General features: G+C 39.2%; 1 protein-coding gene across 2 annotated transcripts in view; it reads right to left on the bottom strand.

Moving 5' to 3' along the window:
* The window catches only part of STMN2 (stathmin 2), a 224,397-nt gene that overhangs the window by 90,013 nt on the left and 106,798 nt on the right, over positions 1-27,586 (bottom strand). Inside the window, exon 1 of one of the 2 annotated variants that reach the window (XM_070747965.1) lies at positions 9,500-9,602. The exons of the other annotated variant lie outside the window; for it this stretch is intronic. The gene's annotated coding sequence lies outside the window, so the exon portion shown is untranslated. Of the gene's footprint in view, positions 1-9,499; positions 9,603-27,586 lie in introns of those variants that run through there. 2 annotated transcript variants of the gene reach the window in all.

Raw genomic sequence — 27,586 nt, 5'->3', positions numbered from 1 at the left:
GTGCTACCATGGCTACTCCTTCTGTAGTCCAGCCACCAGAATTCTTCGACCCAGGAAAAATGACCTAAACCGCCTACATGGCTAAATTCGAAATATATTTGGAGGCAGCCGAAATCAAAGATGCCAACAGCGGCTGCAAGCGTGCCCTTTTCCTGAATTACTGCGGCACACAGATTTTTGATCTAGCGGAGACCCTCACGGACCCAGACCCAGTGAACTCTGTTTCATGGGACACCCTTTCGTCAAAGCTAGCTGCTCACTTCAAACCAACAAAGCCAGCCAGAGTGTTTCGCCATCAATTCTCCCGATTGGCTCAAGCCGAGGGAGAATCGATCAATCAGTTCACTACGCACTGAGGACCATACTTTCAAAATGCCAATTTGATAATCCAGAGGCTCGCCTCACTGATGCCTTAATCTTTGGCTTGCGCAACATAGCAATCAGAAACAAGCTTCTGTCCAAAGAGGAATCCTCGCTGCAAGACGTAATAAAAGCTTCACAGACTTTTGAAGTTGCACAAGCTGTGGCTGTGGAACTCAAAAGCAATGACAGGCATGCCACGGTCTTCAAAATAACTGATGCCTCATCACAAATCTCTGTTCCTACCGAATTCCAAGAGCCAGACTCTGAATCCTACGATGACTACTGTTGCCAGATCAAGTCCCCTCTGCCGAGGAGTTCCAGATCGCAGTTCTCTACCTTCTACTGTGCCAGCTGCCGAGGAAATCATCCCTGATCCCACTGCCCATTTCAAGATGTTTTTTGCCGCCGCTGCGACCGTAGAGGGCATATCGCAGAAGCCTGTCGGGCTCATCTACTGGATGACCTTCAAATGGCTCCAGCATACCTGAGACAACACCCACCACTGTTGTATCCTGTAATGGCTACCTTGTAACTCTGTAAATAGTTTGTTCCTCTTTCAGCGCTGTCTGAGCCCAAGCAGGAAGTCGCTCCTGATTGGCTCAGACGCGGCCGGCTCTGGCTTTGGCGGGAACCGCAAATATATAAAAGGAGCGGTTTCTCCAGCCAGAGTCAGTCGGTACTCGCTGAGTTGTCACTTTACCTTGCTGAGCTGTCACTTGTTCTCTGAGCTGAATAAAAGTACCGATTGCTCCAAACCCTGTCTCTGGGTCTACTTCACTGGCGACGAACGGACGGAAGAAACTTCGCGTGCAACATGGACAAAATCCAGATCGGCCAGGCTCTGGAACTCTTCGATCCCGAGAAATCGACATGGGACGAGTACATGGCCACCTTCGAGATCTTCCTCGAGGCGGCGGGGATGCAGGACGCCGAAGCCGATCGCAGACGGGCTATTTTCCTTAACTACTGCGGCGCAGAAATTCGCAGACTTGCCCAAACTCTCACCGAACCGGAACAAGCAAGAGCCACAGCGTGGGACGTCCTACAACAAAAACTGGCGAGCCACTTCAAGCCGACCAAACCAGCCATGGTTTTTCGGCATCAATTCCACATGATGGTTCAGAGGGAAACCGAGTCGATCAGCCAGTTTACAACGCGGCTGCGAACGGTACTTGCTCAATGCAAGTTTAAAGACCCGGAAGCTCGCCTCACCGACGCCTTGGTTTTCGGCATGAAAAGCAACACGGTGAGAAATAAACTCCTCATCGAAGAAGAGCCGACTCTACAAACCGTGATTAAACTGGCGCAAACCGCAGAAGCAGCCGACGCAGCGGCAAGAGAATTGAAAGAGCACGGAAGGCGAGAAATCATTGCCAAAATCGACTCCGCGTCTCCCAGCGCCGTGGAAACAGACAACCTCAGCCAACAAATTCCCAGCGGAGACAACTGCCTCCTGGTGCAAGACCAGCCGAGACACCTGAGAGCTACTCACCCAGCACCCTGCGCGGGCTGCCGGGGAAATCACCAGCGCCATCGATGCCCCTTCCGAGACGCTACATGCCGCCGTTGCAACCGGAGAGGCCACATCGCCATCGCATGCAGAGCAACGGCGCCAGAGGAAACATTTGCCACGCCGCAATACCAGCGACCTCCAAACCAGACCCCCCAATCGCGAGAAAGGAGACCATTCCGCAATGCGGGTCAAAGGAACTACTCAACCGCTAACCGCGACTACTATAGAGGTAACTCTCAATTTTCCGTGAATAACACGGCAACCAAAAAGGGGGCTAAAATTGTTATATCACTGTTACTCAATAACCAACCTTGCTCAATGGAGCTGGATACGGGCTCTAGATATACCATCATGCCCTGGGAAAAATTTAAACTGTATATGCCTAATGTATCTAAGGCTGACCTAAATCAAACCTCTTTGGTGATTAGAGACTTTCAGGGGGGAGTAATCTCGGTCTTGGGAACAGCAAATGTACCTATCGCATTCAAGAATGTTAAATGTACCCTTCCCATGCTTATTGTAACAGGGGCCAAGCACTCTCTTCTGGGTTTGGCATGGATGGAACCACTGGGGATCGAGATTTCGGGTGTGTGTAATGTAAACTGTTATGATATGCCTAACTTTGTGAAAGAGTTCCCCGAAGTGTTCAGCCCTACATTGGGATTGTACAAGGGCCCCCCTATATCTTTCTCTATTGACCCCAAGGTCCCACCGATCAGACTAAAACCTCGCAGGGTCCCCCTGCCGCTCCTCCCCAAACTAGACATACAGCTGGACAAACTCATTAGCCAAGGTATTTTGGTCCCTGTAGAACAGGGGCCATGGGAAACTCCCATAGTTACCCCTCTGAAGCCAGATGGCTCTTTAAGAGTTTGCGCTGATTACAAGTCGACCCTGAACAAGGCACTCCAACACCACCCCTACCCCATCCCGGTTGTGCAACAACTGCTACACTCCCTGGGGGAGGGGAAAAGGTTAGCAAAGATCGACCTGGCGCAAGCTTACCAGCAACTTCCGGTCGATGAACAAACAGCAAACGCCCAAACAATTGTAACGCACAGGGGGGCTTTCAAATGCACGAGGTTACAGTTTGGGGTAAGCATAGCCCCAGGAATATTCCAGAGCATTATGGAATGCCTATTGTCAGGGGTAAATGGGGCCATTCCATACTTTGATGACATCTTAATTGCAGGGGAAAACCAGGAACAAGTAAACAAAAGAATAAGGGAAGTACTTAAGAGGTTGCAGAACAAAGGTTTAAGAATCAAGCCTGATAAATGTGTCTGGGGAACCAACAGTATAGAATTCCTAGGATATAAAATAGATAAGGAAGGTATCCACCCCACAACAGAGAAGCTGAGAGCAATTAGAGAAGCCCCAGAGCCACGAGATAAGAATGAGTTGCAGGCATTTTTGGGCCTCCTTAATTTTTATTCCGTTTTTTTAAAGCAGAAGGCAACAGTAGCAGAGCCTCTCCATCGTTTACTCCAGAAGGAAGCCCGCTGGACATGGGGGAAAACTGAACGTGAAGCTTTTTCTCAAATAAAAAATTTATTGACTTCTAAAAGTGTAGTAGTCCAATATAGTGCTTCACTACCCATTAGACTCACGTGCGACGCTTCGCCGTACGGCATAGGAGGAGTCCTAGCTCACGTTCTACCTAATAAGACAGAGGCCCCAATAGCATTTTTTTCAAGAACCATGACCAGCACAGAGAGGAATTATAGCCAGTTAGACAAGGAGGCTCTAGCATTAGTGGCAGGGGTAAAGAAGTTTCACAATTACATTTTTGGAAGAAGCTTTGAGCTAGTCACTGACCACAAACCCCTACTAGGCCTGCTAGCCCCCAACAAGCCCACTCCACCTTTTATGTCTCCGAGACTAATCAGATGGGATCTTTTCCTCTCAGGGTATCAGTATGAGCTCACCCACAAGGGGGGGAAGGAAATCAATCATGCAGACGGCCTCAGCAGATGCCCCATAGCAGACTTAGTGGAAGACCCTGTTCCTTCCACAGATGTGTTAATGATAGAACTCGAGGAAAACCCACTAACCACAGCAAAAGAGGTAGCTGCACACACGCAGCAAGATCAAATCCTTAAACAAGTGGTGAACTGTGTTCTAAAGGGATGGCAAAATGATGTTGTGAAACCTGAATTGTGTGATTTTAAAAACAAAAGACTTGAGTTATCGTATGTAAAAGGTTGTTTGCTGTGGGGGGATAGAGTGATCATCCCCAAAAGCCTAAGGGGAAAAGTACTCAAAATGTTACATGTGGGTCATCCTGGGATTGTCAGGATGAAGAGCCTGGCAAGGGGGCATTTATGGTGGCCAGGGCTGGATGCTGATATTGAAAGTTGGGTTTCAAAGTGTGATCCGTGCCAAGAGTCACGGCCCAGTCCCCCCAAAACAACTCCGGCTGAGTGGGAACAGCCTGCTGGTCCTTGGTCTAGAATCCACATTGATTTTGCTGGCCCAGTGGGGTCTCAGTATTTTTTAATAGTGGTTGATGCCTTCTCCAAATGGTTGGAAATAATAGCAATGAACAACATAACCACAAGTGCCACTATCAAGGTATTAAGCAGACTGTTTGCATCCCATGGTTGCCCAGATCTCTTAGTGTCTGACAATGGGCCACAGCTAACAGCCAGGCAATTCGAATTGTTCCTAGATGGCCTAGGGGTCAGGCATGCCCTCATCTCGCCTTATTCGCCCTGGGCTAACGGATTGGCAGAACGTTACGTACGGGTGGCAAAGGAGGCATTGCGCAGGTCAGGCCCTGGGGATGTGCAACAGAACTTGGACCAATTCTTACTCACCCAACACATTACCCCTAACTCGCACACACATGTAAGCCCTGCAGAGTTGTTGATGGGAAGGAAGTTGAGGTCACCACTAGACAGGTTAAACCCAAGGTTCTGTGTTAATAATAACCAAATGTGTACAAAACCTGAAAGAGAAATGTATTTGGGACAAAATGTATATGTAAAAAGTTTTGATGGAAATGTAAACTGGATGAAGGGAATTATTGTTAAGCAAAATGCACCTAAGACCTATGTTGTTAAACTAGAGGATGGTCGTTTGTGGAAGCGACACATAGACCACATTCGGAAGCGAACAGAAAATCAATTGCCACAAACCGCTGACATGGACTCTCCCCCTTCAACAGACTTTAGCACATTGCCCGAAATAAGAGACACGCAAAGAGACTTATCGGGCCAGGGGGAACCATCCAGCGACGCCGAACCATCCTCGTCCTCCGAAGCCTTCGTTGGGCCCGCCAGGCCAAGTCCGCCACACCGGGAGAACAGCGGCGAGCCATCCTCCACAGTCGGTGGCGAAGGAGAAATTGAACTGCGCAGGTCAGCGCGAGCTCCTCAGAGGCCCCACCGATTGGACGACTTTGTCACATGGCTTTCTTGATGGATGTGTCCAACTATGAGGGGAGGGGTGTTGTATCCTGTAATGGCTACCTTGTAACTCTGTAAATAGTTTGTTCCTCTTTCAGCGCTGTCTGAGCCCAAGCAGGAAGTCGCTCCTGATTGGCTCAGACGCGGCCGGCTCTGGCTTTGGCGGGAACCGCAAATATATAAAAGGAGCGGTTTCTCCAGCCAGAGTCAGTCGGTACTCGCTGAGTTGTCACTTTACCTTGCTGAGCTGTCACTTGTTCTCTGAGCTGAATAAAAGTACCGATTGCTCCAAACCCTGTCTCTGGGTCTACTTCAACCACCATCGCAGCCCAGAGACAACCACCCACCATGTCCGCCTGCCAGAGGAAACCGCCGCACCTCAGGAACGTTTTCCCATGACTGGAACCAAGGTAAACTGTACCCTGGAACACTTGTCAGTTCCAGTCTGGGCCCCACAAAGTTTGTGGTGCCTTTGCTTCTCAACAATAGACCTTGCCAAATGGAATTGGACACGGTGTCCAAATATTCCCTCATGCCATGGCATAAATTGAAGCTGTATATGCCTTCTCTGACTGTAGCTCAGCTGGAACCCATGGAAATGGCCATTAAGGACTTCCAGGGAAATCCTATTCAGGTTTCAGGGAGGGAAAGAGTGCCCATTACATTTAAAGGGGTTGCTCACCTTCTCCCCTTGTTGGTTGTTCACGGGGCAAATCACTCACTATGGGGGTTAGAGTGGATGAGTCCCCTAGGCCTGGCTGTCACAGGCATACATAAGCTGGCAATCTGTAACATGCCAAATTTTGTACATGAGTTTCCAGATATTTTTGATACTAAGTTGGGAACTTACAAAGGGCCTCCTATTTCTTTTTCCCTGGACCCCAGCATTTCCCCTGTACGCTTGAAGCCCCGCAGGGTTCCCTTACCAATTCTTCCTAAATTGGATCTCCAATTAGACAAACTCATCACTCAAGGAATACTAGTACCGGTGGACCATGCCCCATGGGAGACGCTTATTGTAACCCCAATGAAGCCAGATGGGTCTTTAAGGTTTTGTGCAGATTACAAGTCTACAATTAACAAGGCCCTGCAATACAATTCATACCCCATACCAGTAGTTCAACAACTACTACATTCTCTGGGTAAAGGGAGCGTGTTCGCAAAATTTTATTTAGGCCCAGGCTTATCAACAGCTTCCCATTGATGAAGCCACTGCCCTTTCACAGACAATAGTCACCCATAGGGGAGTCTTTAAGTGCACCAGGCTTCAATTTGGAGTTAGTGTGGCTCCAGGAATATTCCAGCGTCTCATGGAACGCCTATTAATAGGAATAGAAGGCGTGGTGCCATATTTTGATGATATATTGATATCTGGTGAAAATTATAACCAATTGCACTGCAGAATCAGAAAAGTACTTTCTAGGCTACAAGATAAGGGCCTTAAGCTAAGAGCAGACAAGTGTGTTTGGGGCACTGCCAGTGTTGACTTCTTGGGATTCAAAATAGATGGGGAGGGAATTCACCCCAACTTAGACAAGGTAAGGGCAATTAAAGAAGCCCCAGAACCCACTAATGTCAGAGCTGCAAGCTTTTCTGGGCCTATTAAATTTTCATTCTGTTTTCTTAAAGCAGAAGGCCTCTGCAGCTGAACTGTTGCATAAACCTCTCCACAAGGGAGCCACCTGGAGATGGGGAGATGATAAATGAGCAGCATTCATCAAAATAAAGAACATTTTAACCTCTCACAGTGTGGTGGTACAGTACAACTCTGCCTTGCCACTGAGATTAACATGCGATGCTTCCCCCTATGGGGTGGGAGCAGTCCTGGCTCATGTCCTACCCAATGGAGACGAGGCCCCTATAGCATATTTCTCTAGGACTATGTCCTGCACCGAAAGGAATTATGGCCACATTGACAGGGAAGCCTTAGCTCTAGTTGCTGGTGTCAAAAAATTTCACCAGTATATATTTGGTAGGCATTTTGAATTGGTGACAGACCACAAGCCACTGCTGGGACTATTAGGCGAACACAAACAGACATCACCTTTTGTCTCACCTAGGATGACTAGGTGGGCCATATTTTTAGCAGGGTATAATTACACCCTCAAGTACAAGGGGGAATCTCAGATCAATCATGCCAATGGACTAAGGCGGTGCCCCATGCCACAAATAGTGGAAGACCCTGCCCCAATCAGCTAAGTTTTACTGATAGAATTAGCAGACCAACCTCTAACAACAGCCAAAGAAGTTGCAGAGGAAACAAAGAAAGACCAACTCTACAAATTGTAACCCAACGCATCTTGAGGGGGTGGTCAGACGATAAAGACAACACCTTAGTACAAGATTTTAAAAACAAGCGCATTGAATTATCTGTCATGAGGGACTGTATATTATGGGGGGACCAAATAGTGATTCCCAAAAGGTTACAAGAAAGGGTTATGGAAATGCTACACCAAGGCCATCCTCGGGTGGTTAGAATGAAGGTTTTGGCCAGAGGACACCTCTGGTGACTTGGGTTGGACTCAGCTATTGAACAGTGGGTAGCCATTTGTTCGCCTTGCCAGGTTTCAAGACCAAGCCGTATATATATATATATATATGTATATATGTAGATTGTTCTGAGTTCGGGTTTTGCCCTGTGTAATATTTTGCATGTTTATGCGACGTTTCGGTGAAATCACATTCACCATCATCAGGATGATGATGATGGTGAATGTGATTTCACCGAAACGTCGCATAAACATGCAAAATATTACACAGGGCAAAACCCGAACTCAGAACAATCTACATACATATACCTGTGAAAATTTACGAAAACAAATATGTATATATGTATATATATATGTGTGTATGTGTATATATATATATATATATATATATATATATATATATATATATATATATATATATATATATTCTGTTACTATATTCTATATATTCTATATATTCTATTCCTATATATTCTATTCCTATATCTTCTTTTCTATTCTTTCTTAGATATATTTTACTATGAGTATCTCCTCTATAACCTTCATCATGTATTTTACTATGTGTATATTGATATATACTCACTAAAACCCTCATTGTGTATTGGACAAAATAAATAAATAAAATAAAAATAAATAAAAACCAGTTACCTAGACAAACCCCTGCAGTTTTCCTTGCAGGGTTTTCCAGAAGGGGTTAGCCTCTTTCCTAGCTGACAGAAAATACCTGATTCTAGCTCACCTAGCTGGCTTTGTGCTTAAGGTGAGACTAGAACACATGATTTCCCGGTTTCTATTCTGATGTCTTACCCACTACATTACACTGGTTCTCATTCTATCTAATAAGTAGTGCAAATCTCTTCATTTGATTTCCATAAGTTGAAATTCATTTACTGACAGGAAATGTGATTATTTTGAATCTTATGTTCTCCAAAACACTACTTGGAGACACTTGTAAATTTCTTTGTCTGCCAATATCCACAGAGCTTTTTTGTAAGAGGTTGATTAACACAACCAGGGAACAAATTTGTCCATGTCCACAGTCAATTTCTGGTTGCCTTAAAAGTGAACTATATTTGTGAAAACAATCTGTGTAACATATGAGTAAAATTACAGGATCAAATTATCTGCATAAAATGAAATGGTAAAAAGCGTTCTTCATTCATGATTTATAATATGCACAGCTACCAACCTTTGTCCTGTATTTCTGGGTATATTTACCTGTTTGTAAGTCTCTAAATGCTGGGTCCCTTTTCTTCAATGTTGCCATGACAACATTGCTGCCATGAACACATTCAGTTCTTCTGCCTACATTCAGAGATCATTTTAAAGTCAGACAAGTGGCTAAAATAATTAGATGTATAAAGGGCAGAGGAGGAATCAGATGAAAATTCATTTCTATTCCCTTTTATAATTTGTTGATGATGAAGGCATTTGTGCCAATTTTCTCTAGAAATTAAATGTTTAGGAACATTAACAAAGACTGAGATCTGTGTAAATGTTGGTAGTTGACTCTATAAGATTGGCAAAACGATCAGCTCTGCAAGAAATATTATATTTATCAAGCTTGTGAAATGTTACCCCGGAGAGATGAAATTAATGGAATCAATCAATGGAAAAAATAAATAGCAAGGCTGTTAGTTATTATTTTGTAAATTCTGCCCAAAATGATCACACCAACAATAAATTGGGTTTTGTCCCCAAAATATTCAACCATACATTCGTACCCTTCTTTCCAATGAATGAGTCTTCTTTTAAGTTTTGTTGCTAATTTCAGTCAATAGAGCGGAGGTGGTGCAGCAGGTAGAGTGCAGTACTGCAGGCCACTAAAGCTGACTGTAGATCTGCAGGTCAGCAGTTCAAATCTCATCACCGGCTCAAGATTGACTCAGCTTTCCACCCTTTCGAGGTGGGTAAAATGAGAACCTGGGGGGAAATATGCTGGCTCTGTTAAAAAGTGCTATTGCTAACATGTTGTAAGATGCCCTGAGTCTAAGGAAATAAACAAACAAACAAACCAAATGAATGAATGAATAAATAAATAAATAAATTAAAATAATAAATAAATAAATAAATACCAACTAGTACACCACATTTACTTTGAAAAACTATAGAAAGCTATTCTCTTAGTACATCGTATGATTTTAAAAAAGGATACCATAAAAATTATACAGTGGTTTTAATAATTCTGTAGGGATTGTCTGAGGACTGGGCTCTCAAAGGTCATGTATATCTTGAAAAATCACAACCAGTATATTTCATTTCTATACATCTGTTGTTATTATTCTTATTCTTATTGATCTTGTACCTGATTACAGGTATTTCTTTTTTGTTGTCAGATTTTTCATATTAAACACCTTGTTGTTGACGTAACATCAAGCTTAAATAATAGCAATAAAACCTGAATTCTAGAATTCTGAGTTCATATGTTCAGCTGCTAGTAACTTGTAGCATTTTCTAGAATCATTTCATCCAAAATAATGCAGCATTTTCTAGAACCATTTAGTCCAAAATAATAATAAGAAGATAGACTTTTAAAAAATCATTTCAGCGATATAGTGATGTTCTGAAGATACTGTTAAGTCATTGTATAGGAAATGCCTGATAAAAGAAATAAAAATAGGATTTTATTGGCAATGGAGGAATGGCTCATGAAATAACCTTGCTGCAATTGAGTTAGGATTTGTCAAACAACACTTGCCAAGACCTGGACTGCTAGACTGTACTGTGGAGGCTATAGCCAGGGGCCCTTTATCCAATTTTGATTGTTGTACTAGTTGTGGCCATGCCATGCCTGGAATTAAAGGTTGTGGTAATATAACTATTTCCCTCAGAGCTATCAGGATTAACGTTTGCAATGCACTCTGCTTTGGACTATCTTTAAAGACTATCTGGAACTTGCAATAGACAGTCACCATATATCTTGTTGAGTGAGAGCCATTATAGCCTTATTACAGTTTTGCATTGTTTTCATTTGGTTTCCAGTTACAATTCCAAGTTTTGGTTTTATGGTAAGATTAAAAGGTCTAAACTGCTTGCATCCTATGGAGTTGCCAGACTACATCCAGGTAAAACCATTCTAGACAGTTTTGTGCTTTTTTTGGGGGGGGGGATTCAGATTTCTATGAGAGATCACATCTATCACATCAAAATTGGATAAAGGGCCCCTGGCTATAGCCTCCACAGTACAGTCTAGCAGTCCAGGTCTTGGCAAGTGTTGTTTGACTAATCCTAACTCAATTGCAGCAAGGTTATTTCATGAGCCATTCCTCCATTGCCAATAAAATCCTATTATTATCACTGTTCATTGGAACAGCCTTCTTCTGGAGAGCCAGTTTGGTGCTGACTGAGATATTTTCAAAGCCACCAACATGGTACCAGTGTTTTTTGCACGGACTACCAGACAATTGGCACCATTATATTATAATGTATAATTACAATAATCAAGTAAAACTTTTTGTGCTGAATTATTACAGTTGAGTTGTGTTATATTTTTATGACTTTAAACCACCACAAAATTTATTATTTTAGTGGTATAATAAATGACTAACTAGCTAAAGGCTAAATTAACTAGGGTGGGCATTGGGCACAGAAGGTCCTGTGAATAACATTACATAAATGAACTCAAATTATGGTTAATGTAAAATTAATGTAAAATCTGGCATGGGAAGAAAACTGAATGTAAGCAATATCAGTTCAGGGAGATCACCAAGGAACAGAAAGTTTAAGAAAATGCAGCAGAATCCCAAAGAAAATACTGTGGAAAACTACTGTATGTTACTACAAAAAAGCCAGTCTAGAATTGAATATTTTAAATTCTGATTATGCTATCCTGATTAGTGATCATTTTTTTCCTGGGGGGAAAATATGCTTGTGGGAGGGTTTTTTTTTCTTTGAAAAGTGAAGTGAAAAAAATAGCTTGAAGCTTTGATAGATATCTGTTCAGGAACTGTTATATATTCCTTTAATAATTGAAAGGACTGACATCTGTTATTGATGACTAAAGATTTTTAAACTTGGTATTATCTCCGTTGGTATGAATGGTATTTTTTCAGTATAAGAAAACTAATTCCTGGCCCCAGAAACTTAAAAGGTGAAACGGAAGACAGAAAAAAGACATGAAATACAAAGTAATTAAGAAAATAGTTATTTCTCATGGGATTCCTTTTATGGGTCTGTAGTGAAATATAAAAATCTTAAATAGTCTTTCTGCTTTTAAAAGTTTTTTTGATATAGCAATCCTTGTATGAGTAGAGGTTTTTGACGAAGTAGCTTTTTAAACTTATAGTCATATTTGTAAAATGGAAATGTTTATGTATAAAAACTAAGCATATTTTCTTAGTACAGGAACCAGCGGTTAACTATTTTAAACAATTTTCTATCACATTGTATGTAATTTAAACAATTCTTTGGTTTGTAACCAGTGACTGTACTTATATAATCATTCATCTTTACTTGTGTTCCTTCACAATAGGCATCTGTACTCTCCCAAAATCTGTTTAGATATAGTCAGTGGGAATGGGTTTTTGAACAAATAGTATATTATTTCTATCCTTGTGTACTTCAAAACAATTCTTTTTTTTATTCTCAATAGCTCACAGCCTTTTTGATAAAGTATATCAGTGAATTGTCCATTCCCACCTTTCTCTTTTTTCAAATCTATCTTAAAATTGTTTTATTTTAGCCTTTCAAAAGCTCATGCTCACATTATAATTTTTTTCTTTTTATCTGTCCCCCTTGATGATTCCTTTACTTGAAATTTACATTATAAACTGTACAAAACTAATTCTAATGCCTTTACTGATTCTTGATGAAGGACTTCATATGGACCATTATTTTTTTCCATGTAGCACATTTAAATTGTAAAAGTTACAAATCTTATCTGACATTAAAAATATAAGTTCACCATTGTATATAATTTACACATTAAATCACCTGAAACGATCTTGATTTTATTTTCTATTGCCCGTTGAATTTTTTTTCTACAAATTTAAAAAGCCCCACATAGAGTCACGCTCATTTTTGATGAAAGCTGCCAGCATTCACAATCCACTATGAAATCTGACTGTGGAATCTAAGAAATCTATTACCATGGCAAGTAGATAAATTTTGGAGAACAGAAACGGAACCAATTGTAAAAACCATGTGGCTTATCTGTTGCTTTTCAATTTGCAACTGTGCAAAACAGAAATTACATTTGTTTCATTTTGAACTTATAAACCAACTTTTCTTTGATCTCTGCCAAGTTTAGGTTGAACATGCAAAGAAAAGGCATCCATAAGCACACCATTGTTCCTATCGTCCCTGCCTTATTTTCCTATTGTCCAAATTTACCTGTACCTACTTTGCTTTTGTTTATGTTTATACCAATACCTGCTATCTTATACATGTTTTGACAAACAAGAAAACAAACAAACAAACAAAATAAAATAAGGAGACCGGATTGAGGAAGCAATAAAGAAAGAAGGGAAGGATCAAGCTTGAAGAGCCAAGACGAAAAATAGCCTGACCCTGTAAGGTCAGGAGGAAGAAAGCCAATGGAAAAAGAGGAAAGAAGCAATGCAGCAGAAGGAAATGATACAAAAGCTGAGACTTTGGAAGACTCAGCTGTTTATTTGTGCCTGTTGAGTGGTGCCATCTGTTCTGAGAAGCCTTCATCAGGCAGCAGGACATCAATCACTTTATTTTACATAACCATGTGTTTCTTTGGGAAAATACATGTGTGCTTTACTATTGCCTATTCCTGTGCAATATGAAATTACAGTGTTCCCTCGATTTTCGCAGGGGATGCGTTCCGAGACTACCCACGAAAGTCGAATTTCCGCGAAGCAGAGATGCGGAAGTAAATACACCATTTTTGGCTATGGACAGTATCCAAAGCCTTCCCTTAACACTTTAAACCCCTAAATTACCCTTTCCCATTCCCTTAACAACCATTTACTCACCATTATTACTGGTACTCACCTTTGAATAAGACACTTAGTGATACTGATATTTATAAACATAATTATTTATTAACAATAATTATTTTTTTATTTATTTGCAAAAATTATTAATTTGGTGATGACGTATGATGTCATCGGGCAGGAAAAACCATGGTATAGAAAAAAACCTGCGAAGTATTTTTTTCATTAATATTTTTTGAAAACCCGTGGTATAGGCTATTCGCGAAGTTCGAACCGGCGAAAATCGAGGGAACACTGTATATATTTGCTGTCATCACTAAAACTATCACTTCCAAAATCTTCCTGTATTGTTGCTGCCTGTACTCTTGAGTATCTTTAGTGGGATTATATTTCCTTGGCAAACTATCCCCACACCCTTTGTTCCTCCCCATTTCTGTTAACACAACATCAACATATTTCCTCCTTAATATGTATCTGTGCATCTGGTTGCATCTGCTAAAGTTAGTCTCGTTAACAATCAAAGTAATTATGGTTTGACCAATTCCTTATTAGTGGAATTGTTTAGAATGTGGAGGTGAGGTTTGTAAGGGGCGTGCATAAGGATACCATTGTGCCTACCATCCCTGTCCTACTGTCCTATTGTCTTTTTTTTAATCATTACTTTCTACTTATGTTATGCTTATACAAACTACTATCCTGTATTTGTTCAACAAAATAAAATAAATAAATAAATTAAGAAAAACAGTAGAAATAAACTAACAAAGCCCAAAGAAAACATATGCTGTATACACTATAAATTACACTAAGCCATAATAACACACAGTCACTTTGGAGAGATGGGCAGCAATATAAATTTGGTTAAAAAATAAATATCTAAAGTAAGTTAATATCAAGCATAATTGAAATCACTGTTTACTATTCCAAGCAACTTTTCACTGCCTGTTTCAGTATTTCATTAATTCAAAACATACATACATAGATATATAACCCCAAGTTCTATTATACGGTAGCATAATGAAGTTGTTCTCGTTGATACAGGCAGATTTTATCTTAAAATACTGTTTTTAGTTTAGGTAATGAAGGTCTTAATATTCTGTTCTATTTTTAAAGAGTTCCCTTTGCATATTCATCTTAACATTGCCCTTCTTGTTCTTTTTTTCACTCTTCTCTTCTTGGGATCTGCTTTCTTACTCAGCACATTGTAGTTATAAATTGCTACCAATTTATACTAATGCTTAATAGAACTTTCAGATGATATCTGGAATTAAGATTCCATGCCTGAATAAGAAATGCTAAGTCACTGCAAACCTTTGATAGTTCTATAAAATAATAACACATTTATTTCTCTGGAGACAAAATTAGACCATAATTCGCAAGTAATCAAATAACTGCACTGTAAACCTCAGAAATTGTCTGAAATCAATAACTAATGAAATATTCTAATGCTCTCTACCTTTGAAGAGAGTTCAGAAACTACATATAATGCAGAATGCTGTCGCGCAAATGGTCATGGCCCTTCCCAGGTATGCCCATATTTCTCCAACATTCCGTAGGCTGCATTAGCTGCCGACCAGTTTGCGAATGCAATTCAAAGTGTTGGTTATAACCTATAAAGCCCTAAATGGCATTGGACCAGGCTACTTACAGGACCGCCTTCTGCCACATGAGCCCCAGCGACCAGTCAGGTCCCACAGAGTTGGCTTCTCCAGGTCCAGTCAACTAGACAATGTCACTTGGCGGGGCCCAGGAGAAGAGCCTTCTCTGTGGGGGCCCCGACCCTCTGGAATCAACTCCCCCCAAAGATTCACACTGCCCTCACTCTCCTTGCCTTCCATAAGAATTTGAAGACACACTTGTGCCAACAAGCCTGGGGACACTAATTATCAGCCCCTGCCTGTGGAGGAATGTATGTTGAATGTAAAGTATTTTGGTGGATTGAAATGACTGTTTTTAAATTTAGACTGTTTTAGTTATGATTGAATTTTAGAATTGTATTGTTTTTACAGGTTGTAAGCCACCCCGAGTGCTCGGAGAGGGTGGGATACAAATCCAATAAAATGAATGAATAAATAAATAAATAAATATGCATTTTTGAACATTATATTGTTATAGTTCTCTGTCTTTAAGAAGTTGATTTTTTTTCATAGTAACTGTTAAGATAAAGATCTATTTATGTAAATTACATGCAACATATAATTTTCAAATATTATCATTTCATGGCTTTAGTTTCCGATAAAACACAGCTGTTTTTAAATCATTGCTCTCTAGCAGAGAAAATATTAATATAACAAAACACTGAAATTTGTAAATATTGCTTGTAACCTTTTTATTCTTCATATATTGGTAGAACTTGTAACCTTTTTATTCTTCATATATTTTACTTTAATGTGAGTCAGTATGAATTAATATTTTGAAAGACCAGGAGAAGTGGATTTGCATGCATAGTACATATGTTCTTCATTACTACTACATATTGCATACAATTTTTAATAAGCTAGCATTTAGATAAATAGGTATATAATATAAAAAGAGAAAAATAAAGGAGTGAGCATTTGAGATTAAGTGATCAAGACCTTTGTCACTCAAAAGATGGAGGAAGGAATGAGAGGGTCGGTCATGATGAATTGTTATTAATGGGGATGAAATGGTTGAGGGATTGTAAATTGTAGAAACTTTGGAGTAGAGTGACCATATCATACTAGAGTTCACCGTAATGCAGGCACAAGAAATTGAACAAAGTCAGACTAGTATTTTAAAAATCAGTTCATGGACATCAATTAACTAAGAGAAAGAATAGGAAGGAGTCCATGGATGGAAATCCTAAAGAGAAAAAATAGTTCAGCATGCTTGAAAAACTCTGAAAAATCAGACAATAAAATTAAACCAAAACAAATATAAACAAAAAAACAAAATTGCAGAGAAATAAAAACAAGAGATATAAATGAAACCAGCAGAATTACACAAAGAGCTCGGTCTGACAAACTGAGGGACAAAAGGAACAAGTATAAAAAATGAAAACAGGGGCTTGCTTATTTATTTATTTATTTATTTATTTATTTATTTATTTATTTATTTATTTATTTATTTATTTACTTACTTACTTACTTACTTACTTACTTACTTACCTACCTACCTACCTACCTACCTACCTACCTACCTACCTACTTACCTATCTATCTATCTATCTATCTATCTATCTATCTATCTATCTATCTATCTATTTATTGTTAGAGTTGAAAGGGACCTTGCAGGTCATCAAGTCCAATCCCCTCAAGCAGGAAACCTTAGAACACCCCAGCCAGATGGCAGTCCAATTTCCCTTTGAATGTGTCAAGTGATGGGCCGTTCACAACCTCCACAGGCAGGCCGTTCCACTGGTTGATCGCTCTCACCATCAGAAAGTTCTTCATTTCCAAGTTGAATCTCTCCTTGGTTTCCATCCATTGCTCCTAGTCTGGCCCTCTGTTGCCCTGGAAAATAGCGTGACCCTCTCATCTCTGTGGTAACCCCTCAAATATCTGTATACTGCTATCATGTCCCCTCTGCCTTTTCACTAGACTATCCATGCCCAGTTCCAGCAACCTCTCTTCATATGTCTTGGTTTCTAGTCCCCTTATCATTCTCGTTGCTCCTTTCTGTATGTAACTAAAACTGAATACTGGCAAATAACCCAAATCCGCAAGGATGGAGTCAAGAAGGCTAAGGCTCAGAATGAACTAAGGCTTGGAACAAATGCCCAAAATAACAAAGAAAAAGTTTCTTTCCATATGTAAAGAACAAGAAGAAAGTCGAGGAAATAGTCCTCTAATGGGAGAAGATGGCAAGGAGGTGATGGATAGCAAGGAGAAAGCAGAACTGCTTAATTTTTTCTTTGCATGTTTCTTTACTCAAAAAGAAAAAGAATATTCCAAAAGCAGCACTGTGGGAGGCATAACAGGAATGCTGATCAAAATAAGCAAGAGGCAGGTAAGAGAACACCTATCATAGCCATTTAGATAAATTCAAATATCTGGGACCAGATGGTTTATAGGCCAGGGTTCTGAAGAGCTGGTGGAATTGGTTTTAGAACCACTGAATTAATTTTTCTAAATTCTTGGAGCATGGGGGAGCTGCCAAAGGACTGAAAAAAACCCTGATGTGGTTCAGGGATGAGTTCTGTTTACCTTCCCTATCAGTTCGGGGTTGCAGCGGAAGTCATTTTTAGAATTTTACTACCTTCTTCTAAAGCGACTAAATCGGTAGATAAAGAAATGCTGTAAGGTACTTGACAAAGTAGATCAGAGCCTGCTTCTTGGTAAGAGAGAACAATGAGGAATACACATTATCACTACCAGATGGATTTGCAGTTGGCTGACCAACTATATTCAGGCTGTGGTCCTCAATGCAATACCTCTATGTAGAGGGAAGCATGCAGTGCAGTGGCAGGCAGCAGCTGGTGCGCCTAAGTGCGTGGCTGTGGTAGGTCTCGTGCACCCAGGTACACAGCTCTGGTAGGTCTGGAGCTGTGCATGCACACAACAGGTGAGACACCAGCAAATTTCCCTGGGTTTTTTGCTTCCCCATGATTTTTGCCCAAATCTTGCTTGCACAATGATGCTCGCGTGACATTTCGGTTGTTGTGCATGCGCAGCTGCTAAATCTCATGCGAGCGAGTGAGCACGCATGACACGCACCGTGAGCGCTGGCAACTGGCGGCTTATCACTGATGCAGTGAGGTACTTAAGATTCTGTCTTGGGCTCTATATAGTTTGATCTGTAAGCTCATATCTAATTTCTATTCAACTTTATTGTGTACATTATGTACTTTTTTAATATTCAGAAAGAAAAAACTTAACATTTAGCAGGAAGCAATGACCTTGCGACATAAATCCAGAGAAGGAAAAGCTTTTGAAAAATAACTGTAAAACTTTTCTAAAAAGCTAAATGCCAATGAATGTGAAATTCAATGTGATGCCAATGAATGTGAAATCTAATGTCAATGAATTTGAAATTCCAATGTTCGAAGTAGAAATGTTTAAAGTAAAAGGAGAAAAGAGAAAATCTAGACTTGCACTATTGTATTTTGCATACATAGCCTGCTGCCAAGCAAGATATATTTTCAGATGTTCTAAATTGGTGGACAATTCTTTGGGGATTTCTATTTATATTAACTAATTTTGTGAACAAGATTTTCCTGAATAGAGAGGAGATATTTGGCAATGCAATGCATTATGAATTATTCATTTTTATTCTTTATCAGCTGATACAGTCTGCTTGATCTCATATTTGTGTTTTGAAGGATTTTTTTGTAGAGTTCATGTAAAGCAGTGGTATTATAGATAGAATAAAAAAGAAAAATGATGCAATTTAGCATTTATCAAGAATACTTTAAATGTTTAAATATTGATCAAGGTCACTGAAGCTGGAGTGTCTAATTCAGCCTTCATTATTATTATCACTTGTATGTGGAAAGCACTTAGAAATTATTAACATACAATATAGAAACTCAACAAGATGGTACAGAATATTTTGTTTGGTTAATTTAAAACAGATTTGTGAGATAGTTAAATTTTTATATTTATATGATTTCTTTTTTGTCAGTCATTATAATTATTTTTTCTACTGTATATTTTAAAAATATTTAGCAATTTACACTTAAAAGGAACATAAATCTTCTTTATACTGGTATATCTTTGAACAACTTCCAGGAAATGTCTTAGCTATGTTTTATTACTTGAAATGAATATTGATTACATTTAAAAACAAAAAAAAAGACATTATTTCATTATTAAAAATCAAACTGCACATCAATAATGGATCATAATCCAGTAATTGTATGTTTGCAATATTGAGGCTTCTTGTCTGCATTTATAAATATTAGTCACTTTTATTAATATATTGTTCAATAATAAGTAACCTTATCCTTCTTTCAGAAATCTGTAGACAGAGAGATTTCTTTAAAAAGCTAGATAATCACAATTGCACCATGCGCATTTACTATTCATTTTAATGGCACTTATTGATAGAAATTTCTGGCTTTAAAACCCTGCTGTTCTGTTCGGGTCGTATGCGACCCGAAGCCAAGTTTGAGTCCCTGTAAAAAATTTTCCCTGCATATCTGAAACTTGAAATTTCATGCTGGTTCATCATTTCAGGGGTTCTCTCTATGAGAATTTTTTTGGGGGGGTGGGGGGCTTAGTTTTTGCTGGGCAAAAAAAGTTACAAATCTTATGTTCCTGGGTCACCCTGACCCGGACCGAAAACTCTTCATTTGCAGTGCTTATGTTTGGTCTTTTTGAAAGCTTTTTTCACTTGGAAAGTAGTCTGAACATTTCTGCACACAATGATATGAAAATTGAAATGAAAAAAGTAAATCTTATTGGTTTATTTTGCGGATATAATGCACGCCCCCCCCGTTTTTGTGAAAAAAATTTCAATTTATGGATAGTTTTGCTTGCAAAATGCATTCTATTTTACTGAAGTTGGTGTGGGATTGGTAGCTTGAACATTTCTGAATATAAGAAAAATATAAAGGAACTGAACAAAATGATTCTTACTGGTTTTTTAACATCAGAAATAAGGCCTCCCCTCCCCCCTCAGCTGCTTGCAACCATTTTCACTTTTTATTTTTTTATGCTCCAAATCCGAAATATTCTTTAAAATCTTAGGCATTCATTTACTCAATTTAACAATGCTGACCATCAAAAAAATATTTGTGGGGGTGGGGGAAAAAATTTTTTTCTGGGCAAAAAAAAAGTCACACTTAGTCTGTTCGGGTCATATAGACCCGGACCAAAATGATTTTTTTTAGGCACTTGAATTTGGTCTTTTTGAAAACCTTTTCAACTGGAAAACTAGTTTGAACATTTATGAACATAATGATATGAAAATTGAACTGGAAAAATTGAGACTTATATTTTTATTTTGATCAAAAAGCCCCTCCCCCCATCCTTTTTTAATTTTGTGTCAATTTCTATTTTTTAAGGCTACAAATCCCTAAGGAATTTTCCCCAAAAAGGTTTGATATACTAAATTGAACATTTCTGAATATAAGAAAAATATAAATGAACTGAACAAAATGGTTCTTATTGGTTTATTTTTGCCACAAAAGGGCCACCCCCCCTCGGCCTTGCTGTGTGCCATTATTGTCACTGTTTATACATATTTGTCTAGAAATATTTGGAATATCCTTTTGAAAATCAACCACATTGTAGCCAGAGAACTAATTTTATGAAACAAATCCATTTTACTAAAAAAAAGTATGTAAGTTTGAAATTAACAGCATAATTTTTATATAAATTGAAATAATTGAGGCATACTTTATGTGCAAAATAAACCAATATGCATCAATTTTTCCAGTTCAATTTTCATATCATTATGTTCAGAAATGTTCAAGCTACCAATCCCACACCAACTTTAGTAAAATAGAATGTATTTTGCTAGCAAAACTATCCATAAAGTGAAGACTATTTAAAAAAAACGGGGGGGGGCGTGCATTATATCCGCAAAATAAACCAATAAGATTTACTTTTTTCATTTCAATTTTCATATCATTATGTTCAGAAATGTTCAAGCTACCAATCCCATACCAACTTTAGTAAAATAGAATGCATTTTGCAAGCAAAACTATCCATAAATTGAAAAAAATTTCACAAAAACAGGGGGGGCGTGCATTATATCCGCAAAATAAACCAATAAGATTTACTTTTTTCATTTCAATTTTCATATCATTGTGTGCAGAAATGTTCAGACTACTTTCCAAGTGAAAAAAGCTTTCAAAAAGACCAAACATAAGCACTGCAAATGAAGAGTTTTCGGTCCGGGTCAGGGTGACCCGGGAACATAAGATTTGTTACTTTTCTTAAACAGAACAGCAGGGTTAATTATTTTTTGCTGGGATGGCAACTCAAATCAAACATGCCCTAATTATAATCAGCCCAAAGCAATAAAGCTGAATTAGTAATTTTTTAAAAGTTTCTTAAAGATTCTTGTTTGTACTTCAAAGGAGAGAGCCTATTGTTTTGTAGCAAAATATTTTGTTTTTCAAAAAAGTTGTGCCAACTTGTATGGATTGATATACAGAGAAAAAGAAAAAAAGCCCTATAAAATATTTTTATTCTTCCATTTATTTATGGAATTTATTTGCTGCCTGTGTCATGTTTCTTTTTCTGTTAGTCGAGTTACTCTAATAAATTATGCTGAAAAATACACGTATTTTTCCCTTTATGCTGGTAAGAATATGTCATTTCTAAAAGAAAGATTTAAATATGCGATGCAAAATTGCTAAGACATGGCATTTATTGCTTGGGGCAATACAGAACTTAACTGTTCATGATGGTTGGAAAATTACAGAGGGTTCTATTCTAGTTCTCTATTTGCACCTTTTCAGTATATTTAAAACCACATTTTTTACACTTAGTGGACCAATTATGATAATATAAATTCAGCAGGAATGAGGGGGGAAAGTGTTTGCTTCATTTGAATGCAATTTCCTGCCTAGCAAATTCAAGGCCCCATAAATATGATTCCTTTTCAGGAAGAACATCATATGTCTTCAGGCCATTAGGACCTCAAGCATCCCATTTTATCAATATTCATATCTGTGCATTTGGGTGCGACCCTGAAAAATGTTCATTGCAAGGATATTCATTATACTTGAATATGCTATTGAATACAAGCACAGTTGTGTGTTTATGTAAAGATATTTGCAGCGTTAAATATCCATTATAATTTCTTTTAATCCTGTCTCCTATGGCAGATTGGCAACTATTAATGTTATTTGCTCCTTTGACATTACTTGTTTTTAATCATTGTTGATTTTCCTGGATGTTTTTCTACTGCCTCCTCCCACATGGAAAGCTGGCAGTTCTTAACTGAATGAAACCCATTCACTCATTTAGACTTTAATTGAGTTCCAGCATCCACATTCCTTCCATTATTCTAATCCAAAGACTGGGAAAACAACCAGGTTTTTAACATTTTTTAAAAAAAAGATGGGACAAATATGGAGCTCTAGGGAGATATCATTTTCAGAAATCACATGTGATCACTGAAAAGGCATTCTTTGTGGGTTCCAGAAAATGACATTGCTTAATTGATGGAAACCAAAGCTAGTTGACTTCACTGGATAGGTGAAAACATCTCTCAAACAGCTAGGGCCAATGCCATGAAGAACTTTATGGGTGAGAATTTTCTAGCTGCTTACCATATTTTTCAGAATATGACACACCTTAGTTTTGGGGGAGGAAAATAGGGAAAAGAATCTGCTTACCAGGCATTCATCTAGGTAGCGTCCTTAGTCTGGTCAGCTTCAGCATGTTATTTTATCCCTTTGTTAAGGGCTTAAAAATTATTCTGAGAGTGTAACAATGAAAGAGCTGGGAACACCATTAGCACCTGGAAAGAAACAGTGTGAGCAAGCAGAGCAATAGAAAAAAAGTCTGTAAAGACTTAGGGCTTGGAAAACATTATTCTTTGCAGTGAGTAACAATGAAAGAGCTTGCAAGCAAGTAAGAGCTGGGAACATTATTAGCACCTGGTTAGGGGTAGAAAGAAACATTTAGAGCAAGTTAGACCAATGGGGAAAAAAACTGCAAAGACTTAGGGCTTGGAAAACATTCTTTGCAGAGAGTAACAAAGAAAGAGCTTGGGTACATTAATAGTACCTGGTTAGGGCTGGAAAGAAACATTTGGAGCCAATAGAGAATGAAAAAAAAAATCAAAGACAGGTTTTGGAATACATTCTTAGCAGAAAGTAACAAGAGCTGGGAACATCGTTAATACTTGGTTAGGGCTGGAAAGAAACTTACTCAGAGCAAATTAGAGTAATGAAACAAACAAAGACTTAGGACTCGGAAAACATTCTTCACAGAGAGAAACAATGAAAGAGCCTGCAAGGTAAGAGCTGGGAAGATCATTAGCAGCTAGTTAGGGCTGGAAAAAAAGCTACATTCAGTGTATAAGATGCACCCTAATATAAGCCTCTTTTAGGGAGGAAAAAGATGTGTCTGATACACCGAAAAATACGGTATATATGGTAACTTGCGCTGACAGTCTTGGTTGAGGTGTCTCAAAATGGTAGGATACAGAATAAAAATGCTTTGAATTAAGTGTCCCAATGAAAAGCTGCTCTGCTTTAATAATGATATCAACTTCACATAATATCTATTTCAAATCCATGCTATACAGTTCTAATAAACCATGATGTCTTAAGGTAGAACTTTTTCTTTTAAATCTTTGTCTCCTTTCCCCTTCTTATCCTTAAATTTTCTCTTTTTATGAGAATTTCTTCCTTTCTTCTTATTTTTCATAATACTTGCTCTCTAAATTTTCCCTTCTTCCTCTTTGTGTATATATGCATACATATTATTGCCACCCCAGCTAAGTAGTTTTCTCTATCGTCTTGACTCTAAGTTTCGTATCATGCCTTTTTATTCTTTGGGAGAAATCACTTCTCCAGTTCCTGATTCTCTTATAAATCCAACATTATCTCCCTGAGGACCTATTCACACTGCCAAGTCATACAATTGTTGGAGGAGAAGCTTCAGACTTTTTCCATTACAGATATTTGTAACCACCAAAGTTAGCTGTTTTAATTTTCCTGATAATTTATTATGTCTAGGCCGCTCCTTGTCTGCAACAGTGGCAAATATCTGTAGCTCTGTTTGTTCTCCAATGGGTCTTGTGATAGGAAGATTATATCAAGTCAGGGACATTGGGAGGTAAACTGCTGGTAGGGGTTGCATGAGTTGGTTGAGGGTCAGTGCTCTCTCTGTTTGGCTGTGCAGTTGATTTGGACTCTGAAGGGTTCATAGGCTGATTGTAGGTCAATGTGTCTGTTGATGGGATTGTTTGTGGAGCGCCAGACTTTGATGAACTCATGAGCATGGTGAGTAGTAGTATGGCTGATGATTTTTATGTTGTTCCAATTGAACTGGTGCTGTTTAAGGATTAAGATTAAAAGATTAAGGATTTGGGACTGTGAAATTTGACTGCCAGCTGGTTTTTGTGGATCCTGGCTTTTAATTGACATATATGTCTCATGTAGAATTGGTTGTGATGGTTAAAGTTGATTTTGTAGATTCCTACCCACTGAGCAGCTTGAAAGCATGCAAATGTGAGTAGATAAATAGGTAACACTTCAGTGCGAAGGTAACAGTGTTACTTTGGCATATAATCAGGATGGCCACATAACCACTGTTTTCAGATAATACTGGCTCACCTAGTTAAGAACCAGAGATGTTCACTACCCACTAGAGTCAGACACAGTGATGGGCTCCTATGGGTACAGTCAGGTACGCAGAACCGGTAGAAAAAATTGATTTTTTTTTCTTTTTGCCCCTTCTGGGCTTTAGTTATCTTTTTCCTATCGCAGTAAATGAGGTTGAATGTGTATAATTTTAGAAGAGCTGTGTGTGCATGTATGTGTGTGTACATACACATAGAATTGATATAGTAGATAATGTATATTTTTATGTGCCTGTGTGTAATATGTATGTACACATATAGCATATATACATAGAATTAAATAGCATAGTTTGAATGTTCAGTAATAGTAAATAGATAGGGAAATTGTATCTCTTTGAGGCGAGGACAGGCCAGGCACCCTAACTCTAACACAAACCCTTGACGTGACTAACATCAAGTTGGCCACCTTTAAGCCAGTCACATGACCTTTAAGCCATCGCCCGTGCACATGATCATCAAGCCACTCCCACCTGGTCACATGGCCAGCAAGCCACACCCACAAAATAAGCCATGCCCACAGTATAGCAGTAAAAATTGTTGCAGCCCTTCACTGGTCAGACACAATTAGAAAGGATCAACCTTTACATTGAACTTTGTACATATAAATTTAAGGATCTAATCTGGATTGGTTGGCAGGACCAGCATACACAGTTCTCATTTAAAGAGAAGTTCACCGAGGATTGGCTCCAGCACAGGTCCAAAAAGCACAGAAAACTAAACTTCTGGTCCTAGTAACCAACCCAGATCGCAACATTATCCAGGGATACCTATATCTGCCTTCATTCGTCATATACATTTAACTTTGTAGGTACATGCATACACTCTCTGTGTGCTTGTGTTTGTGTATATTTATATATAATAGCCAAAATCTTGGCACCCAAATTAACTTCTTTACATGTCCTAGCAAACTCCTGCATGATTGCACCATACTTTAATTCCTTTATTTATTCATATATTGTGAACTTTAAGATTATACTAGCAAATTATCATGTTATACAAGGAGCTGTGAGGAAATATTAAGCCAATTAATATAATTCCAGAAGAGCAATTTTACAATAGGAAATTAGAAACAAATAAAAACTGAACCCCAAATTCCAGCAGCAATTAAATGGCCTATGATATGAGAAAGAACTTTTATTGGGACTGCTAGTGATATTATCCCTGTCCAGGTTCCCTTCTCCTTCTCCCAATGGTCTGATGATGTCGGTCAATAGTTACTGTTATTTCTGCTCCTTCTGTATTGCAGCTCCCCTGCTATGCCTAAATTTTTATACCCTTCCTTCAGCACCATTTATCTCTTTTCTAATTCTTTGCAAATTAGCCTCATTCCCAGAAAGAACATTAACCATAGTACTTAATATTTACAAGATGGTTTTTAATATATTTTGAGCAAAGATTAACCCATTCAGTCAGAGCACTTGCCTATAAGAGTTTTGTAAAGGGTGATACTTATCTCTATATTATGCAAAAATATACTGCTCAAAAAAATAAAGAGAACACTCAAACAACATATCCTAGATCTGAATGAATGAAATATTCTCATTGAATACAGTACTTTGTTTTGTACAAAGTATAGCATGTGCACAACAGCATGTGAAATTGATTATCAATCAGTGTTGCTTCCTAAGTGGACAGTTTAATTTCACAGAAGTTTGATTTACTTGGAGTTACCTTGTGTGGTTTAAGTGTTTTCTTTATTTTTTTGAGCAGTATATTTCTTTTCCTTGCAGTCATTCTTCCATGCAAACAAACTTCAATTCCCCTATAATGGATGCAGAGGGTACAAAATGAGAAGAGGCATTGCATTTATTCAAGGAAGGTGAAATGGGATTATTAGTACACTAAATCCCAGTGGAAACTCATTATGTCCAGCTAGTTATTCTGCAGATAAACAGTTTTTTTTCATTCAGTAAGGGAAAATTGCATGGAACAAAAAAGGATCATATTTTATAAATACTAAAACAAAATATAAAAGTGATTCTGCATTTACAGCGATCCCCCGATTATCGCGAGGGTTCCGTTCCAAGACCCCTCGCAATAATCGATTTTTCGGGATGTAGTGGTGCGGAAGTAAAAACACCATCTGCGCATGCGCGCCCCTTTTTCCATGGCCGCGCATGCGCAGATGGTGTTTTTACTTCCGCACCTGGGAAGACCCAGCAGCTGAGGAGCCGCCTGCCTGCCCGCTTGTCCGCCACTTGTCCGCTTGTCCGCCACTTGTCCGCTTGTCCACCCGCCGCTTGTCCGCCCGCCGCTTGTCCGCCGCTTGTCCGCTTGTCCAGCCGCTTTTCCGCTTGTCCAGCCGCTTGTCCGCTTGTCCGGCCGCTGCTTTTCCGGCCGCTGCTTTTCCGGCCGCCGCTTGTCCACCGCTTTTCCGCTTGTCCGCTGCCGCTTTTCTTGTCCGCCCGCCGCTTGTCCGCCGCTTGTCCAGCTGCCGCTTGTCCACCGCTCTGGGAGTTGAAGACCCAGGGAAGGTTCCTTCGGCCGCCCACCAGCTGATCTGCTCGGCAGCGCAGTAGCAGCGAGGAGCCGAAGATGGGGTTTCCCCGTTGCCCACGCAAAGGGGAAACCCCATCTTCGGCTCCTCGCTGCTACTGCGCTGCTGAGCAGATCAGCTGGTGGGCGGCCGAAGGAACCTTCCCTGGGTGCCGCCCGCCGCTCGAGAGCAAGAGGGGGAGAGAT

Source organism: Erythrolamprus reginae, chromosome 3 (assembly GCF_031021105.1).
Source record: "Erythrolamprus reginae isolate rEryReg1 chromosome 3, rEryReg1.hap1, whole genome shotgun sequence".
In the NCBI taxonomy this organism is placed as follows: domain Eukaryota; kingdom Metazoa; phylum Chordata; class Lepidosauria; order Squamata; family Dipsadidae; genus Erythrolamprus; species Erythrolamprus reginae.
The sequence above is the reverse complement of the archived record's forward strand: the minus strand, read 5'-3'. Positions and strand labels throughout refer to the sequence as shown.